This window comes from Corapipo altera, unplaced genomic scaffold (assembly GCF_003945725.1).
Source record: "Corapipo altera isolate COAL_440 unplaced genomic scaffold, ASM394572v1 75, whole genome shotgun sequence".
NCBI classification, from domain to species: Eukaryota; Metazoa; Chordata; class Aves; order Passeriformes; family Pipridae; genus Corapipo; species Corapipo altera.
The window spans coordinates 7,804,668-7,810,697 of NW_020884887.1; positions in this window are offsets into that span (position 1 = coordinate 7,804,668).

The following is a 6,030-nucleotide window of genomic DNA, read 5'->3' on the forward strand; positions in this document are numbered from 1 at the left end:
TGAGCCCACTCTGGTCTACAGGGCTCACAGGCAAGCCAAGAGGGAGCAGAACGGGTGGAGAGGCTGGAGAGGGGGCTGCTCTGGGGGGCTGCAAAGCTCTGGGATGGGGATATGGGCAGGCTGGCCATGTGCTGTTGTATGGGGCAGGGAGTGGTGGAAAGAAGGAGTGGAGCAAAGAGCAAGAACTTGTCCAAAGAGGTTTTAAGAAGTCAAAACTCTGGTCCAGAGCTTGGTGCAGAGCATGGCCAAGAGCCCTCCAAGATCCCCACTGGCCTAAGGGGCTGGGGTTTCTCCTTCCGCTGCCCAGTCCCTCTCTACAGGCTGCTGCCCCCATGTTCCTGGCAGGCAGGCGAAGCCCTTTTTCCCCTGGATTTTGCTTTGGGTTTGTGGGTGTGCGAAACAGCTCCCACTGAGCCCTGGGGATGCTTTGGGGTTGGTGCTTCCTGGGAGGGCTGTGCCTCTCCTTGTAACTTGTTTTTGCAATCTGTTTGGTCATTGGGATCTCTGATCGCCCTCTGAACAGCGCAGTCCTGCCTCTCCCTCCTGAAAAGGGGGTGCAAGGCAGCTGTGCCTTAGTGCCTGAGGAGGGCTCAGCGTCGTGGCCCCAGGGAAGTCTGCTGCTCGCGTTTCCCACCCTGGGGAATCCTTCCTCCACCAGGCATCACGGCAGGGTCAGATGCAGGTCAGCTGGGAGCCACCTCCGGTTATCCCTCCCTGCTCCTCCCGTGCTGCTCTTCACATCATGCAGAAGCTCAAGCTCACTGCACCACTCCTTCTTGCAGGGCTGCTGCAGGATGGAGAAGCTGATGAATAAATCAATCCCCCTCGGTGCTGAGGCAGCAAAACTTGGATGCGAGCAGAGGAGCAGCGCCGGGGCTGACGGCCGGGGTGGCACCTCTTGTGAATTCCTCCTATGCAGCCGCCGCAGACTGAGCTGCTGCAGCCAAGTGGGCAGCTCTGATTGCCTTCTCGCCATGTTTTATTTATCAAAGCGCTCAATATGCAGCTCTCTCCTGCTGTCCCACATTTTTCCTGGATCCTCCTGCCTAGAAATGGGAGCAGCAGCTTGGAAAGGGGCTTTGGGGTGCTGTTGGCTTCTCCTGGGCTCGGGAGGCACTGGCCCCTTTGCCTCCCTGCCGTGGGCATCCGTGAGCCGATGGCATCGCCCTGCCATGTGGCTGTCACTCAGCTGCCTCTGTCTGAGCAGAGGGGTCCCTCGCTGTGAGCAGAAGGACAGCGCTGTGCGACTGACCTTTCCTGAGCTCAGGGAACACTTTTAAGGAGCAGCCAGGCTCTCAGTGCTCCTTCTGTGCTTTGCCAAGAGCAGGTGTTGTGGGCTGATGCCAGATGCTGCAAGAGGCTGCTGCGATGCCTTCATGCACGGCAGAGGTTTTGACCTGGCCCTGGCCAGACTGTGGTCGCTGTCTCTGGCCCCATTCTGGTTCCCGCTCGCTTTCCTCCATTGCCTCCAGCTGCCTGTGCTGGAGAAGAGGGATCTGCAGGGTGCGTTTCTGCTGCCTCGCTGCTAATAAATAAGCCCCAGTAATGAGTTGGGCTCTGGCGGGCGGGCAGGTAGTGGCAATAATCCCCCAATTAAGTGGACGAGGCAGACAGTTAAGTGCAGAAAACCCACAAATAAATAAGAAGGAGAATAATACAGGAGCAGGGAGGAGCTGTTGTCTGGGTCCCTCAGCCTTTCCCCCGGCAGTGCCAGGAGCACTCTGGGAAGTGTAGTTCTGCTTTCCCTGCCGACATCCTCTTCTGGAGGGACGGAAATCTTTGATCTCACGCTGAGCGCCCCGTGAAACACCAGAGCAGACAGCCCCTGAGGATGGGAAGCATGACAGGAGCATGGCTCTGGTGGGAGCCTGTGTGTATGGAGCATCTCTGCTGAGAAGGGAGCCCCACAGGGCTCCTACACAGAGGAAACCCTGGCAAGCCGAGAGACCCTGGGGCTGTCACCATGCCACCAGGGTGGGAACTGAGGGGATGGAGAGGCTCCAGCCGTTGCATGGCTGCTTTGCTTTCTCACCCCTGCCGTGCAGGAGTGAGCATCCCTGCTCTTCTGCCTCCTAGGATGAAAATACCAGCTTGGAGAACCTGGTGGAGAGTGCACAATGGAGGATGGACCTGTGCAGGAGCTGTGCTGAATGATGGCACATTCTGCAGCCTCAGATGGACACACAACTCTCAGTGAGAGCAAGAGCAAATGCCTCCCTGGCACTATTGATCGCAGCCGTGGGCTGTGTGCCTCATGCTGAACTCACAGGAACGATCAATAGTCGTTTTTCTCCCCAGCCTTCCCTTCACCTCACTAATGGGAGCCACCAGTCCTGTCACTTCCCCAGAGAGGCCAGGAGGTGATGGCCATGGGTGGGCTGGAGCAGGCCCTGCTTCTCCTTTGTATTCTCTGGGTTAGAGTGTCCAAGAGTTGTGGTGCTACTGCAGCCTGGGGCTTTACAACTGGGCACTGGGGAGCTGGTGGCTGCAGAGGCCACAGAGACCATAATGGGCACTGGTCCCTAGCTGGGAATACTGGCACTAGGATAGCTGCAACAAGTGATAAGCAAACACTTTGGAGCAAAGCTCCCAGGCTTGTGGCGTGCAGGGAATTTGCTCCCTATAGTGACAGGTTTCACTCTTTATGGCAGTTGGCATGTAATGCAGGAGGAGATGCTCAGCTCCACAGCTCTTTCTGTGGCACCACAGGTGCCCAGGAGGATGTACCCACCATATGTGGGTGGGAGAGGGAAGCCCCTGGTGCCAGGGGACACAGTCCCATCCTGCCTGGTGGCAGTGCTGCTGATGGTGTCACCGCGGGGGTTTTTCCTGTGCTGGCAGCAGAGGGGGGACTCAAGAGAGGCATAATAATAATCCCCACGTGAAGTATAAGAAAAGAATCTATTTCAGTATTACCTCCTCCGCTTGGTGAGCCCACAGCCAGGCCTTTATCAGGAGAGGGAAGGCAGATAAATCAGCCATTCCTGTTAGGCAGATGAGCTTATAACTCTCATGTGGCACCAAAGCTTGTTGGGAAAAGATGCTGGTTCCTGGTGGATGCTGGTGGCAGCCAGGTTGCAGCTTGCCCACAATCCCACCAGTGGCCAAACACAGAGCAGGGAGTGACCAGCATCAGCTCAGCTGCCCAGACCCCTGCAGTGAATTTCCCAGAGACAGCAGCAATTCCCCAGAATTTTCTTTTCTGCTCATGTGCAGGCAGTATCTGGGAACTGAACTCCTCCAGTAGAGAAGGGGAAAAAAAAGACCAAAGGGAAATTGAAGAGATCGAGGTTTTGATGCCTTTCCCTTTAAACCCAGGGGCTTGCAGAGCTGAGCAGTGATGGGCAAGGGGCTCTGGTGTGACAGCAGGGTGCTGCTGCAGGATGGAGCATGAATTGGAGCCCCTTTATCCCACTTGCATTTGGGAAAGCCAAGCCAGGCCCACATGTGCCCTCTGTCCTGTTTTGGAGGGCAGGAGCTGCCCTTCATGGCAGACTGCAGAAGATCAATGTGTTTTTGAAGGCAAATGAGAGATTTTGCCCTGAAACGGCACAGGTGCCTGCTCCGAATGCTAAGCAGCTCCTTGGAAGGCAGTTTCAAAGCACAGAGGGTGGCAGGACTCAGGAGCAGAGCACTCAGCCCTTCCTATGGCCCCTGGGGACTGCACTGTCCCTTCCTGAAAGTCACAACAGAGAATTAAACATGTAGGAAAAAACCCCCAAGAAGTCTGGTCCGCGGTTCTGGGGGTCTGAGTGGTGCCATTCCCCCTCAGGAGTTCATTGCCTGTTTTGCAGTGACCAAGACTGACTCCTGGAGGATCATTTTGGGGGTGTTGCAGCACTGACTTTATTTTTGAGGCAGCTGCTGGTGGGATCCGCTGTGCTGAAGGGACAGGAAGCAGAGAAGTGCAGGGGACCTGTCCCAGGGGTGTCACCAGCTGTAGTCACCCCTGTCCCAGGGGTGTCACCAGTTGCACTGCCCCAGCCACCCCCAAACTGCTGCAGTGTCAGCCCTGTCCCCAGTCCTCTTGTGGGGGTGGTACAGCAGCATCTTATGTGCCCCCAAACTGCCATCCCATACCTGGGGGTCTTGCAGGGAAGAGGGCTGGGACCTGCACAGAGTCAGACCCAAAGTGCTCTCTTCATAGATCCTCCCACCTGCCTCTGCCAACTAATGGAGGTGATTTTCACCTCCTTTCATCTGGAAAACCACCAGCAAAGTCATATAACAACTTCCCTGGCAGCAGGAGCATTGGAGAGATGCGCTTGCACATTCACAGCAGGTGATTCTCTGTGCTGCTCACCAGAGGAGGATTGCTCTGAGTTGAGATGCAGAGGAACACTCAGGAACGCCTGCCCACACAGCTCACACTCAGCTGGGCACAGGGATGTGCAGCGAGGGCAGATGTTACCCACCCTCGATTGCTGCTTCTCCTCCATCCTCCCTCGTGTCTGCCCTGTGAGAGGTGATAGCTGCAGAAATAGCCCAGCATCATCCCTGGACAGCAAACATCCCAGTTGAGGGGAAAGAGTTCAGGATGGTGGATTCACAGGGATCTCTCTGTACTATGCCTGAGCACAGCCTCTCCCTACGGTGAAGATGCCTGGGAACATCTGTTGATGGAAACACCTCTGTCTGGGGATGGGAGCATCATCACAGCGAGGTGGATGCTGATATGGGCTCCTCAGGAGCTGCTGTAATCTCATTCCAGGAGCAAATCACATTCCCAGCAGCCAAGGACATGTTAGGTCTTAATAAAAATGGTAATTCCCAGCAGATTGAGTTGGGAACAGGGAAAGCGATTGTTGCTTCCCCTTGCAAACCTTTGCTGGTGCCCATGGGGAGTGTGGCGGTGCCAGAGGAGGCAGAGGCCTGTGCTGAAGGATGCAACTGCATTTGGAAAGCAGGAGCATGGGGAGCTTCTGCAAAACTGCAGCTCCTCACGTCCTGTGGGACCTGGCCTCGGCTCCTTGCCTGCCTATTCCCTGCCCTGATGCTCACCCGAGCCGCCTAGCCATGAAAGCCAGAACTGTTTGTTTGCAGTTTCCTAGGAGAGAAATCACGTTAAAAAAATTAATTACACACCTGAAAACAAAATCTGGCTGCTCAAGTGCACATCAGGGATAAATGGTGTGCTCCAAATTAGACAATTTACAGCTTGGGTAAGTAATGAAGGAACCCAGCCGGGCGTGAAAGCAGAGGGGAAGAGTGACCCTGGGGGGACACGGGGCTCTTTTCCCCCTGCTCTCCTAGTCCCCCAACCCCTTCATCCCTCTGACCTCCTTTTCATTGCTGCTTGTTGAGAAATCTCAGTTTGTTCAGCACAGTAGCAACTTGTCTCCCCAACCTGGGGAGTTCAGCAGGGATTTTGGATGAGTTTGAGCCCTTTTAGAGCTCAGAGATGAGAATGGCCCTGGAGAATGGGGAATATGGGGCAGGTAATGGAGCAGAGGACTGTGCCGTGCACCCCAGGGAGAGAGGGGCCATATGGGACATTCCTGGCATCCTGGTGAGCAGAGGTGTCCAGCATGGGGAGGGCCACACTGCACCCTGGCCCCCCTGGCATCCCCCAGCCCACACTGGCCTCTGCAGTCCTCGCTCTGCGGTGCGTGGGTGGGCTGGCAGCACGCTGCCGAGGAACGGGCAGCAATCCAGGCTTGCCGGTGAGAAGAAAATAATTTCTTTCCCTTATTTTTCCCTTTACAGTGTCCCAGCCCAGCCTGCGAGTGCAGGGATTTAAAGGGGATGTGTCCTAGGGCCATCACCCTGGGGTTAACGGCAGCGGGAATGGTTGATGTGGCTGGATCTGTGCAGCAGAGCTGAGCTGTCCCTCATGCTGGTGGCTGTGGGTGCTTCCTGACTTGCCTGTGGCGAAGGACCAGCTATGGGGACTATTGCTACCCTGGGGCAAAGCTAAAGTGTGGGCAGCACCTGCAGGAGGCAAGGAGGTGCCCTATCCCCCTCACTGCCCACGGGGAAGCTTGGAGCACAGCAGCACCTCAGGAAACCATAAGAATTGACCCCCCTACA